Source organism: Peromyscus eremicus, chromosome 18, assembly GCF_949786415.1.
Source record: "Peromyscus eremicus chromosome 18, PerEre_H2_v1, whole genome shotgun sequence".
Classification (NCBI taxonomy): domain Eukaryota; kingdom Metazoa; phylum Chordata; class Mammalia; order Rodentia; family Cricetidae; genus Peromyscus; species Peromyscus eremicus.
Genome location: NC_081434.1, coordinates 12,368,268 through 12,383,378, shown reverse-complemented (window position 1 = coordinate 12,383,378; position 15,111 = coordinate 12,368,268). Strand labels below are relative to the sequence as shown.

The window sequence follows — 15,111 nt, the reverse complement described above, 5'->3', positions numbered from 1 at the left end:
AGAAATACATGAGTGAATTTTTTTTTACAAATGTGATGAAAATGATCATTTTTGTATAATGAACATACTCTGGGAATTTTTAAAAGTCACTTTACATAGTTTTGAGGAGGAAATAATCCATAACACTTTTTAAAGTAATTTAAAGCCTACGGAGAAGTAAGAGAGCAAAGGGATTCAGAAATATTCTTCACCCAGATTCATGCATTTGCCTTAGTCTCTCTCTCTCTCTCTCTCTCTCTCTCTCTCTCTCTCTCTCTCTCTCTCTCATCTCTTTCTCTGTCACTCTCTGTCACTCTCACATATATATCTCATACACATACATATATAGACATTTATCTTCAAAAGCTAAAGCAAACAAAATTACATGTCTTCCCATCAGACCTTTCTCAGCCCTTAAGCATGCAACCTTGTACTGAGTATTTCAGTGCACACTCCTAAGTATAAAAACATTATTTCCACAACTGCAATTCAATTATGAGAATCAGGAAGTTTAACGTTGATACAGGTTTTTAATATAGCTTACGTTCCTATTCGAATTTTACCTATTATCCCTGTATGTTACTTATGGTAGCTTTTTTTTTTTTCTTGTCCAGCATCCAACCCATTTAACTGTCAGGACTTTTTAATATTTATTTTTTGAAAGGACTGGCTAGTTGTTGTTTTTTGAATTAACTAAGGGAAAAGAATATAAGCAATAAGAGTTGGGAGGTTGGACCATGAGATGATATGTCATAATGCTAATCACTCCATCATTCATATCTCAGAGCCCATCTTTCTATTTTTATGAGTCAGACTTCATCACTATAATCAACTACTTGGGGCAAGCTAACTTTATAAAGAAAGGTGGTTTATTTGTTCCTAGATTTCAAATTTCAGTGGTTTGGCTCTGGTACCAGCTAGGTTCTGTGATGGCTTCCTTGGGGGCAGAGTACCAAACAGTTATCTCAAGCTATCAACTAGTATGAGAAGGAGCACACACATCCATGTCTGTATGCCCAGTTTCTGTTCCTTTTCTTACCAAGTCCCGAGAGACCATTAGGGTCCCACCCTAATGACCTTATCTAAACTGTCACTTTCCAGGGGCCTCATCTCTAAGTACCATAGATGGATTAAATCTTCAGCTCTGTAATTCTATTAGCATATAAATTTGGAACAACAAACCATAGCACTACTTAAATCTGAACCAACTAGAAAAAAAAATTAATCCAATATATTAGTGACTTTTTAACCCCCATTTCTTGGCCTCGAAAAAAATTCTTTAGGACGGGTGTCTCTAACGGCATAGGAAAAAATGTTTTAATATTGCAGGCCCATCTGGTTCCCATCAAGTTACTTTTGTTGTATTAAGCTCAAGTAAAATTAATATAGTATTGTAATATTTATTAACCAAATATTGTGTTGCATACCTGTAAGGCCCAGAGCATAGGATGTAGAAGCAACGTGTGTTTGAGTCCAGCCTAGGCTACAGAATGGAATGTACCTTATGAAAAGATACTGATTTCATTAAAATTTTATTCTACCTACTTATTTCTCCTTCTCTCTATAGATATTCAGAGAGATAACAAACACGATTATACCACTATTAACATTGGCTTAATGATAGGATTTAAGATAATTTATCATTATTTAGAAACAACTATTTTATACTTTGGAGCAATTTGTTGTACAACTTTGCATAAAATGATATTTTTAAATCAATTTTAAAGCCAAGTTGCCTCAAAAATAAAGACAAAGTCTAAAATTACTCGCAGCCTTAGAATAAATAGGAAAACTTCCACTCACTATTTCCAGGCCCATATAAAGCGGCATGGGGCTCAAGCACGGTGGGACACACCTTTAAGCCTAGCACCCCGTGGGCAGAGGAGGGCAGACCTCTCGGAGTCTGAGGCCAGGCTGGACTACATAGTGAGACCTGTCTCAAAATAATAAACAAACAAATAGGTAAACAAACAGGCCGGAGAGATGGCTCTGTGGTTAAGGGTGCTTGCTGCTCTCGCGGAGGATGCAAGTCTAGTTCCCAGCGATCACATGGGTGGCTTACAACTGCCTCTAACCACAGCCACAGGGTGCAATGCCCTCTTCTGGCCTCGGTGGGCACCCACAAAAAGGGGGCACACACTCACACAAACACACAGGAGTGACGATGAATGCATTAAGAAAATAAATAAATACATACATACATACATACATACATACATACATACATACATACATACATACATAAAACAGCATCACAGACCATGCATTTAAAATGTGAAGGTGATAGCCGTTCCACCAAGGCCACAGCTCTGGAATATAGAGCATGACAATTAGGATGAGAATGTCCCCTGTGTGCTCAGATATTTGAATACTTGGTCCCCTGCTGGTGGTACTGTTTGGGGAGGCCTAGGAAATGTGGCCGTATTGTAGGATGTGCGTAGCTGAAACTGGGCTTTGAGGTTTGAATGCCTCACCCCATTCCCGGTTTGCTCTCTCAGCTTCCTGCTGGCGTTTTAAGAGGTGAGCTCTCAGCTCCCTGTTCCAGCTGCCATGCCGGCCTCTTCCACACCACCATCATAAACAGGCCTAGCCTTGGAATCTTGAGCCCAAAGAGACTCACACTTTTCTAAGTTGCCTAGGTTATGTGGTTTTGGTTTGGGTTTTGTTTGTTTTGTTGATGGTGGTGGTGGTGGTGGTGGTGGTGGGTTTGTTTTATTTATTTATTTTTTTAGTTGAAACACCACTATAAGTGGCATATACTCACCATATACACACAGACATATAAATAAACTAATTAATTAATGAAAAATGCCATCAGAGATCATGTATTTAAAACATGAACAACATGAGAATTCCTCCAGCAATTTCCCAGTTCTGGAACACAGAGAGAAAAATAAAAGGCTCAAATATTTTTCATAAAGCCATAATTAACAGAAGTGAAATACACAAAGAAAACTACAGACTCACACCAGTGCTTAATATTATACCTGAGTCCTAAATAAAATGTTGTCAAGTGCAATTTAACATTGGGAGATTTTTATCACTAAGGTACACAAAGATGATTCATGTGTTTTCACTTTTTTGATTAATGCCAAAAGAATGTCAATTCTAGTGAATACTTTTCATGTATTCATATACATAGATGCATGCCTGTATGGTATAATGATTGAAGACTCACATCAGATAACACAACTGGGGGATAAGTTTAATGATTTTTTTTTTAATAATTAGAATGATTTCCACTAGTGTTGGGGATAAAATAAGATGCTGTTGCTTTGGTTATATAGGCCAGTACTTAGAGCAGTGGTTCCCAACCTGTAGGTCAAGACCCTTTTGGGGGTCAGATGACCCTTTTACAGGGGTCACCTAAGACCATCAGAAAACAGGTATTTACATTACGATTCACAACAGTAGCAAAGTTACAGTTATGAAGTAGCAATGACAATAATTTTATGGTTGGGGGGTCACCACAACGTGAGGAGCTGGATTAAAGGGTCCTGGCATTAGGAAGGTTGAGAACCCCTGCTCTAGAGCATCTCAGGCAGCCATCATCCAGAAGCTGCTGTACCTACCGGGGTTGAGCTAAGGCAAGCAATTGACTTGTCAGGAGCAGCTTTGTTGCAGTCCGCTACTCTGGGATGACGTGGATAAACACACACATGCAGAGCAGGGTGTGGGGATTGTCTTTAGCAACTCCCAACATCCATTCTGTGTGCCTCACTTTGTAATGTAGAATATTTGCTTTTCTAGATCACAAAATCCTCCTATCTTTAGCATCTGAAACAAGTGGAGTCTTGTTGGCTTTGGCCAACAGTAGGAAGCCAAGGGCTTCTCTTTCATCTTATTAAAGTCTGAAATAGATGCTAGGTAATTGAATAAGGGCTTAATACATTTTGTGGGGTCTTTTCCCAGCTGTGATTTCAATATGCAGTACTTTGGTTCTTACCTACACCAGTATCTTTTCCGTTTTGTGCTGGCATCACAAAAGGAATGTGAAGGCTTCTCTCTGTGTGTTTTGGAATCATAGCACCAGCAGAAAAGAAACACGACCAACTCTATTTAGAGGCATGTGGTTAAGAGCAAAGGGTGGGACATGTCACAGACATTTCCTGCACTTATAGGGGAAAGAGATCCCTAAAATCTGTAATGCTCCAAAACAGTACCATGGCCTCTGGTCTTCAGCTTGACCGTGAAGAAAGGCTAGGACACAGACAGCAGCACAAATCACGTCATCTTCCATTGACTCAACGAGTTCTACTGAGTGCCTGCCATATGCCAACACTGAGCCACATGATGGAGACAGGGGAGCGAAGAAGGGAAGGACAGCCTTCCACGGGGAGCAGGAAGACGACTCAACAGACCATGGCGCTTGCCACCAAGCCTGATGACTTGAGCGTCATCTCCAGAAAATTCTCCTTCTTGCAAGTTGTCCTCTGAGCTCCACCTGCACACACACACACACACACACACACACACACACACACACACACACACACGAAAAAACGAGAGAAATAGGAACCTTCCAGGTGTCTTGCTCAGCAAGGGTAAGGAGGGTACGACAGTCACACCGTAGAGCAGCAGTAAGTAGGACACAGGCACACAGTGACAGAAGTATGATGGGACAGTGTGGCAGTCTGCCTTAGAGGACATCGTTCTGATTTTGAAGGCTCCCGGAGGCAGAAACCAGCTATGCAGACATCAAGGAGGGAGCGTGCTGAGCAAGGGCGCTGTCTGTGCTGTGGAGTGGGAAGCGAATCCTCTCAGGGAACAGAGCACGGATGTGTAGGAATGACGAGATCAAGGCAAGGGAAGCCTTTGGAAAGAGATGTGACGTGCGTGCTTCACACACATTTTCAAAGGCCCTTCTGGTTGCTTTATGCAAAGGGATTTGAAGGGAACAAGAAGGGTAGAGAGATGCACTTGAATGCTCCTGCGGCTCCCAAAGACAGTCAGAATTTAAACCTTCTACTCTGGGCTTGGCTAAATATCATCCTTTACCTTCTTTGTGTCATTGAATCTTTATCTCAGCCCTGGGCTGTGGATGTCAGTACTACCCATCCTACACGGGTTGGGATTGCTGGCAGAGGCTGAGGAGCCTGTGATTTGAGAAGTGGGGATAATTGAGGGTGGCAAATCAAGCCAGAAAGAAAGCTGGGAAAGTAGTGCAGTTGGTAGAGCACTTGCCTAGCATGCTCAAAGCCCTGGGTTTTCTCCCCAGTGCTGCTAAAACCAGGCATGGTGGCACATGCTTGTGACCCTTGCATTTGGGATGTAGAGGCAGGAGGAATGTTAAGTTTAAAGCTCAGCTCCAAAGTGAGTTTGAGGCCAGGTTGGGTTATAGGAAACTTTGCGTTGAGGCAGGCCTGGGTTGGCTCCCCCTTGTCACTTACACACTGTGAGCGACTCTGGGCAAGCTGGCCAAGCTGCCTCCGACAGCAACGCCAACCAACCCCCGAGAAGACTCGCTGCTTCTACTGCCTCGCTGGGCTTTGGACAAGCCAAGTGCTAAGTAAAGCAGATGGAAGGAGAAATCTGTTTGGTTTCACATGGAAGCTCCTGCTGGTATCCCATCTGCTTCATAGGGCACCCAACCCGTAACACACACACACACACACACACACACACACACACACACACACACAACACACACACACAATGCTGGAGGTGGGGGGGAAAAAGCATCTCTATTCCTGAAGGCTTGACCAATACCCCATTTGCTCTTTCCTGGCCTGTCCCCCTTCCCAGATGGACATGGGAGATAGGCCCTGCCTGACATGGCTTACCCAAATGCCATAATGAACACAGAGAGGTGATCTCTGCTGTAGCCAGCTTTCTCTAGGACTCCGGATCACATCTGTGCTTTCCAGACCCAGAGGAAATAACTCAACGAGATAAATTCATAGTGCCAGATCAAACTGTTTCAGGGGGGTTTACACACAGAGAGCAACTCTCGGATGGCCCTTAAAATCAATCTTGGGCTTTTAAAAATAATCACTTTGCTCTAAATGTCTTAAACACTTGCTCAGAACACCCAGTTTGCATATCCCGCCTCACGTCGGGCAGCTCATTTGCATCCCTGGAGTCCACTAGCATGTAGGCTCCATGGCCTAGAGGTCCCATGTCAAAGGAGGAAAAGCTGCCTAGGCCCCCTGGGAGTGTCAGGGAAGTTGCATCTTGGTGGGGTGTGCAAATGAGTTCCAACTACCAGAGGCAGGAAGCAGGTAAGAAACATGTCAGAGGATAAGAGCCACACCCTCCATGGGGTTCATTCCCAGCTTTGTGCATCTGTATCTTAACCCGGTGGCAGTTATGTGTCGTGTGTCTGCTCTCTCTATTCAACTCCAAGCTCCTCTAGACCATGAGCTGCCTCTGACTGTACAGCCCCTAAGCACCTAGAGCGGCAGTTCTCAACCTGTAGATCATGACCCCTCTGGGGTGTCACATATCAGATATCCTGCATATTAGATATTTATATTACGGTTCATACCAATAGAAAAATTGCAGTCATGAAGTAGCAATGAAAATAATTTTATGGTTGGGGTTCACCACAACATGAGGAGATGTATTAAAGGGTCTCAGCGCTAGGAAGGTTGAGAACCACTGCTCTAGAACGTGACCAGGGATATGGTAGTTACTCAGTAAATAATTATATGTGTTGCATAAACAAGGGCTTGGATGACTTGTAATTATTGTTAGTACAAATGTGAAATGTGCCCGCCCCACAGGGTTCCTTGGTTGGCATCCACAATGTGGCCAGCTCTTCCACTGGTATGCCTCTGTCACCACGATGGACTATGCTTGTCCCCTGAAGTTGTGTATGCTGTATGTGATCACAGTGACGCAAAAGTAGCCAATACAATCATAAATGGTGAAGCTTCCGTAGACAGATGACAAACACAAACTTCTAAGCAGAGGAGTGACATGATCGCGTGTGTGTGATTTTGAAAGGGCCTTCAGCCTACAGTTGGGAGACCGCCCTGCCTCGATTTCCCTATCTATAAAATGACAGCGATGGCCCTACTTCATAGGGCTGTGAGAATTAAATGAGACAATGCCCACAAAGCGCTTCGTGCAGCTACCAGCTCAGTTAAGCGCTAGCTTGCATGGTTACCATCGGTTTCTCTGCTCAAGAAGTTACCAGGCCAGTGTGAAGAAATAAACACAAAGATGCCATAGCAACATATACAACACCTAGAACGTGACCCGGGTATGCTAGTTAGTTAGTCCATAAATATTAAGAATGTGTGCAGGGCACTATGGGATACCTAAGTGATTCAGCAGGGTGAAATGGTGTCAGGAAAAGCTTCGGGAACAGAGGTCAGTGAGGCTGCAACAGTCAGCAAGAGCAGATTCTGGGCTATTAAGGGTCATGAGACTCTGATCTGCTTCGGTGGAAACATGGTCCAGAAAGTAGGAGCATGCGCAACAGGGTGAAGAAGCCAATTAGAATATACTTTTGTCTATTGTCCCAAGACATAGTCAGTTACATGGAGTTACTAGCTTAAAATTGATCATGGAAAGAATGTTTATGTCGTTAATGCTACAAGTCAAGGCTGATCTTTTTTCCTCACAGAGACTTGGCTATTAAATATTTGTCCACACATCATCACACGTAGATGGTACTTAGAAGAATCAACCACGGGATTTGTGACTGGTTGGAAGGATTGTAACTGAATCCTTGGCCTGATCTAGATAGTGATGTTGGTGTCTTGAGACTGACATGAGATCAGGGCGAACAGCCTGGCAAATAAGTTCAAGCCTCAAGGAAGTGTCCTGCTGGCCCGTCTCACACAATATTGGTGACTGAGGTTGGAATGTGAAAGGTCTCCTACAGGGCTGTGTTTGGATGCCTGGTCCCAAGCTGGTGGTATTGGTTGGGGAAGTTGTAGAGCTGTGGGAAGTAAGACCTGGCTGGTAGACATGGGCCACTAGGAGTGGACTTTGAGGGTCTCAGTCCTGTTCCATTTCTGTTTTCTTGGTCAGCCATAATGTGAACAAGCTACAAGTTCCCGCTGCTTTGTGGAACAAAGCGCGATGCTGGCTGGCACTGCCATGAAGGGGTGTGTTCCCTGAGTACTGAGAGTCAAAATAGGTCTCTCCCTTTTCATGCGGCTCCCGCCAGGGATTCTGTCTGTCACAGCGATAAGAGAAGTGACTAGTACAGAAATGAGCAGCAGGACAACGCACCCAGGAAAGGTGTACTGCTGTCCCAAGTGCCTGAGGATTCCCTAGTCTCCTTGTATGGATAACTGATACTGACCTGGCCAGAATCCAACCAGCTTTTCCCAGCACAGATAACAGGACCCATTGTTGAAGACACTGACTAACTGGGCTCTCTCTGGACTTTAACATGGTCTGAATCACCTGGAGATTCATGACTGATAACTGAGAGATAAAATGAAAATGAACCTTTATTCGATTTGAATAAATACATAATAGTACACTGTGCAACGGGGGCATTCTCCATGTGGGGTTTTATAATGCCCAAAGATGCATTGTTCTAGACATGACTATTGAAAACGTGGCCTGTGGGTTTTTCTGAGAGCAGGGGACATCAGAGAGCCTGTGTATGCTCATTAGGAACAAGCTCTAGGGGCTGGAGAGATGGTTCAGAGGTTAAAAGGACCTGCTGCTCTTCCATAGGTCCTGAGTTCGATTCCCAGCACCACATGGTGGTTCACAGCCATCTGTAATGAGATCTGGTACACTCTTCTGGCATGCAGGCATATATGCAAGCAGAACACTGTATACATAATAAAGAAATAAATCTTAAATAAATAAAAAAGAACAAGCTCTACAGGACTTGTCTTTCCCAATGCACCAGCCTACGGGCAGATTAGGAAACCGAATGGACAGGTACATGCTGATTTCAATAGACACTTGACAGAACTGTTCATGCCTTCATCTGTGTTCAGTGACTATTCAGTGAGGGACTGTGTGCCAAACACTAGAGATGCAAGACTCACTCTGTCTCACCTGCAAGGCGAGGAAAAGCTGAGCAGCCAAGCAAGAAAACAGGCAGTGATAACAGCGTGACATGTCACATTCAAGGAGACATCAAAGAGCTTCTAATCCAACGGAAGGGTGATAGATCGGTCAGAGGTGGGTGGCTGGAGTTGTAGGAAGGACAGAAAATGGTAAAGGGACTACTTTAGAATCCCAGGGCATTTGATGACTTTAGCAGCAGTTCTCAACCTGTGGGTCGCGACCCATTTGGGGTAGAGTGACAGGGGTCACCTAAGACCATCAGAAAACACAAATATTTACATTATGATTCATAACAGTAGCAAAATTACAGTTATTAAGTAACAACAAAATAAGTTTATGGTTGGGGGTCACCACAGCATGAGGAACTGTATTAAAGGATCGCGGCATTAGGAGGGCTGAGAACCACTGGTTTAGAGTAAGAGAGCAATGTCCTCCAGAATGCTAACCTAAAGAAAATCTTGGTGTGGTTTAGTATAAGAAGACTCGGCTCCTACCCTTCTTAACAATGCCGTTTGTGACTTGGATAAATAAAAGGCAAATTATCCAAGTGTCAGAACCTGAAGGATCCAGGTGCACATGGAGCATGAGAATGTAGGAGTCTGGTCTTGACTAGTCAGTGGCTGCTCTGACAGGAGGCAATCAGTGAGCAAAGCATGCAGCTTTGCATTGGCTTTGCTTGGGAATGAATAAACAAGCAAGGTATGAGTCCTTTAGTGTGTCATTATGAGGAAGTATTAATAAAACAAATCAAAAGTAGGGCTGTGGTCATAAAATCATCCAATATGAAAATAGGACAGTGGGGTCCTTGTCCCTCAACACACAGGTTGCCTCTTGATGGTGTGAGACCCATGACTATTTCTGTTGCTATAATAAACATCAAGACCAAGAACAACTTAGGGGAGGAAAGAGTTAATTTGGCTTACAACCCATCATTAAGGGCAGCTAGGGGAAGAACTCAAGACATAAACTTACAGGCAGGAACTGAAGCAGAGACCACAAAGGACTACGGCTTACTGGAGTCCCACCTCTGGCTTGCTCGGCTACCTTTCTTGTACAGCCCAGGCCCAGGTGCCTAGGGATGGCACCACCCATCGTGGACCAGGCCTTCCAACATTAATTAGCAATTAATTAAAAAAACACCTCACAGATATGGCCACAGGACAATCTAATCCGGGCAGCTCTTCAATGGACTTCCCCTCTCAAAAGACTCTCCAGGCCAGCCATTTGAGAGCTGGCTAATCAGAAAAAGAATGTTGGGTCAACTCTAAATGTATAATATACCATCACCGTGTTAGTCCATTTACAAGTATTTCCTAATATTTAATCCCAGCCACAAGGCTACTCTATCACATCACTTTTTATCATGCCCAGTTTTTCAGAGATGTAGTCTTAGTCATTGCAGGGGACCGAGTGCATCCTAGCGTCACATACTATATGTGTACTTCCTACAGAATTGTACAAAATGACAGCAGGATAGAAGGTTAGTGAAAAACCACTAACGGTCAACAAAAACTCAAGCAACTTGTTGAATTAGTATTAAAGTGGCTATGAACTTCAGCAAATGGAGACACTGACCCTTTATGACCATGCTGTTGCTTCAAAGAACTGCAGCTGCTGAATTATGGAGACAAGGAAAGGGAGAAAAACAGGAATAAAAACTGGTTGATGGCAGTCGCAATCCACGTGACGGAGCTGGCCCAGAGGCTCCCGTCTCAGATTCGAGACTTCTCTGATGGTGACTAGGCCGATGAAGCTAAGGCAAGCAGGGACGGTCCAGAGCATGTCCATAGATGGTGCTGGCCACGTATAACTTACAAATGCCGCAAGCGTCCTCAGGGTTGACACTATTCAAATTCCACAGGAGTGTGTCTTTTATTGCTTTTCACAAACGTGAATGCATTCAGAGTAAACAATAAAGGACTGATGGTTGACTCTGCCCTTGGGTTATTTGTCCCCCTTCTTAAGTGAATAATGTGTAAGTTCACACAGGATTTATAGCAGGAAGGGAACGTGATCTTCTGTATTCTGTAACTATTTTGGTTGAAGTGGTTCAGTGTCTTCACTAACAGGCTATCAAATTCACACTACTTTCAAATTAACTATTGGAAATAGAGGTTAAACCAGAGTCTCTCTCTTTTCTAGGAGTTTGTGAATCCATTCTTCCAGCAGTTTGGGATCCTTACAGCTAGCCCTACTACATAAGAATTAAACTGTCATGCTTCATTTTTCTCTTCAGTAAACACATTAACATTAATGTATAATGGAGTAAATCAGGTACTGGAAGGTTAAAACTAAACACAACTGAATACATGTTAATCAATATTAGTGTTAACCTTAGTTAATAAATTTGGGGATAATAAATTTGGGGAACATATGCTGACAAAAAAAATTAAGTGGTACAGGAAGACAGGAAAATAATATTATTGTTTTATAATGCAAGATTTGATATTATTATTCTCATTTGACCTATTAAAATGTCGAATTTTGCAGACCAGCAAGATGGTTCAATGCAAGCCTGGCAGCCTGAGTTTGACACCCCCAAGAACTCACACAAAGCTGGAGGGAGACAAACGCAGTTGTCTACACAAAGCTGTCTTCCGACCTCCACATACACAGGGTGGCACATGCTTCCACACCCACATCATACACACACACACACACACACACACACACACACACACACACACACACACATTTAAACACTAGGATATCTGGGGGGGGGGGGGGAAGCCATATGGAAACTTAGTGTTCTTTAAGATTACTTAAAAATATAGAAATAATAGCTGGAAAGATGGATCCAAAGTTACTGGCTGCTCTTCCATAGGACCTAATTTTGATTCCTAGCACCTCCATAATGGCTCATAACCATTTGTAACTCCAGCTCCAGGGAATACTATGCTCTTTTCTAGCCTCTACAGGCACTTTATGAACATGGTACATATACATGCAAGATAAACAGCCATTCACTTAAAATAAAAACAAGATAGATAGAAGAGAGACAGACAGCTATAGATAGATGATTGATATAGATAGATAGAGACAGATAGAGATAGATAGATAGATAGATAGATAGATAGATAGATAGGTAGATAGATAGATAGAAAGATAGATAGATAGATAGATAGATAGATAGATAGATAGATAGATAGATAGATAGTGGTGATATATTGTGTACCCTAATAGAGCTTGGCTGAGGATCAGAGGACAGAGCTAGCCACTAGATTAGACATAGAGGTCAGGCAGTGACGGCACACACCCTTAATCCTATCACTCAAGAGGCGGAGCCAGGCGGTGGTGGCGCACACCTTTAATCCCAGCACTCGGGAGGCAGAGCCAGGCGGATCTCTGTGAGTTCGAGGCCAGCCTGGGCTACCAAGTGAGTCCCAGGAAAGGCGCAAAGCTACACAGAGAAACCCTGTCTCGAAAAAAAAAAAAAAAAAAAAAAAAACCTCAAGAGGCGGAGATCCTCTGGATCTCTGTGAGTTCAAGGCCACCCTGGAAACAGAGCCAGGCAGTGGTGGCACACACCTTTACTCCCAGTACTGGGAAGCACACATGCCTTTAATCCCAGGAAGTGATGTCTGGTCAGAGAAAGGTATATAAGGTATGAGGAAACAGGAACTCACTCTGTTTAGGCTGAGGATTTCGTAGAGGTAAGAACTAGTGGCTGGCTGTTCTGCTTCTCTGATCTTTCAGCTTTCACCCTGATATCTGGCTCTGGGTTTGTTTGTTTTTTTTATTATAAGACCATCTAAGATTAGAAAAACAATAGATAGATAGATAGATAGATAGATAGATAGATAGATAGATAGAGATCGATAGATAGACAGACAGACAGATGATAGATAGAATGATGTATGATAATGTTCCCCCAGGAGCCACAGACTATCTAACAGAAATCCCAGTGCCAAACACAGAAAGCCTCTCTTTGAGGTCAGGAGAATCTGAGATATTCCCAAACAATATAGTGATTCCCACTGCCCTGGGTTGCCTCTCAGAACTTAACTATTACTGAAGATACCACGCACCTCAGACACAGGGCTTGGAGGAATTGAGCTGGGCCTGATCTGGAAGCTTCCTTCTTGAGGACTAGCTCTCAGAGAGAGCTAAGCAAGCTGCCGGGGGAGAAAAGCCATCAACAATCCTGCCCAGCTGTGAACCTCTGAACTACAGAAATGAGCAGCCCAGTAAACAGACTCAGTGGTACAGTGGTGGCACTTTTGTCTTGGGGATAACCAACACCTGCCTAATTAAGGTCTGTTCAATAGAAGGAATTCATTTCCGGTACGATAAACCCAGCCAGCTACCCATGGCTGGAGAGATCATAGAACCCAGGGGAGAACTTGCTACTGTAATTTTCCTAAGCCAATGTAATTTCTAACTGCATTCCAAATACCTATCCTTATACCCACAAATAAGTGTAGCTCCCATCCTCGTCAATGAAGCTTCTATCTGCAACAGGTGGAGACGATTACAGCTATCCACCACTGATCAGAATGCAGAGAATTAGTGACCATGGAATGCCGAGCCCCAACTGAAACATCCACAACACAATGCCTAACAGCTAAGGGTCAGGGGAAATTGTGTAAGTGGAGGCAGGATCAGTGTTAGAACCAGAGGACCAGGATGCCTCCTGCTGGAAGTGTCTTCTTCTAGACATGACGGGGAAGCAGCACCCACGACGTCTCTACAATATGGTTGTAAACAAGACCTGTGTAATGACAGTTGCCCGTGCAGATGGGGAAAATTTCACAATGATCCACTCACCAGATGAAGAGCTACAGCAGTCAATGGCTGCTGACAGGGGGAAATAATGAAATCCCTGATAGGTTTTCCCTTCCAAAGTGGTCAGCCCTGGATACATGTACATATGATCAACATGAAATGGACTCAATAAGTGTGTATATACATATATATATGCATATATATGTATGTATATGTGTGTGGTTATTCTGTTATATGTGTGCTTTTATATATATATACTTATACTTAACATATTTTTCATATTTTATGTAAACTGTGGGTAGATAAGACAGCTCAGGTGCTTGCTTTCAGGCCTGATGACTTGAATTTAATCCCCCAGGATGCACATAGTTGTTCTCTGCATTCTCTCTGTGTCCCACGGGCATATACACAATAAATATAATAAAAATATTGATTTGTAAGTTGTCTTCCTCTCAGAGTTGAGTTAGGGCCAATGGCTATATAGGGATGAAAGTCTCTGGACTCCACAAACTAGTACAGGAAGGTGGAAGGAAAACACGGAAGATGGACTGATGGACTGGGAACGAACCATCAGAGTAAGTACATGTAAAAATGGGTAGCATATAAATCTTTTTTTTTTCCATAGATGTCTATCAAAGAGAGAGAGGAATCCTTGGCATCGTTCTGTAGACCTGACCTCACCACCATGTTCAGCTTTTCAGACCCCCAGGCAGCAAGTAGACGTCTGCCTTGTCTTCCTGTCAGACAGAGTGCCAGTAGTTCAAATGGTGCTTAAGGCACTCTGGTTAGCACATATGGATAACATATGGATACATATAAATATTTACATTTATACATAAATATATATTTATATGTGTGTTAAATGGATAACACCTATGATATGATAATAAAATAATAGATTTCTTTTTTATCTAGATTTCTTATGTTTCCTTTGTTTGTAGTTGTTTATTTTTGAGATTTTTAAAGTCTCTCTCTTCTGGCCAAACAGGATTAGCCCATTCCTAACAGTCAGCGCTTCCTGCCACACTTACACATAAATCCTTCTGAAGACCAATTGCTCTCAGCAACAGAACCTTGACTAGCTGTTACCATAGGGGATTGTAAGAGTTTTAGCATCCTTCCTGCCTCTTCCTGCGTGGGTGACATTTTAGGGGACTTCTCAGTAGATTTGTTTCAATGCAGCAACTTTCCTAACTCCACAAGGAGAGAAAGAAGAGGAGAAGAGGATCATTGTCCCCACCCGGGACCTGTAGTACCACACCAAGGATATAAAATGCATCCAAGACAAAGAGAAGCCAGAGTTCAGACAGAGTGTCTAGCTTGCTTTGGTGCTGTTTTAATATGGGTGGATAGAGAAATAGCTACATCGACCTTTTAAAGTTTTGTTTTTCATATATGCATTCATGAGCTCTGAAAAAT

At 43.0% G+C, this 15,111-nt stretch overlaps 1 protein-coding gene across 1 annotated transcript in view; it reads right to left on the bottom strand.

Annotated features, from left to right (window-relative positions):
* Positions 1–15,111, bottom strand: part of LOC131895361 (receptor-type tyrosine-protein phosphatase beta-like) — a 52,504-nt gene that overhangs the window by 18,004 nt on the left and 19,389 nt on the right. The gene's annotated exons all lie outside the window — the stretch shown is intronic.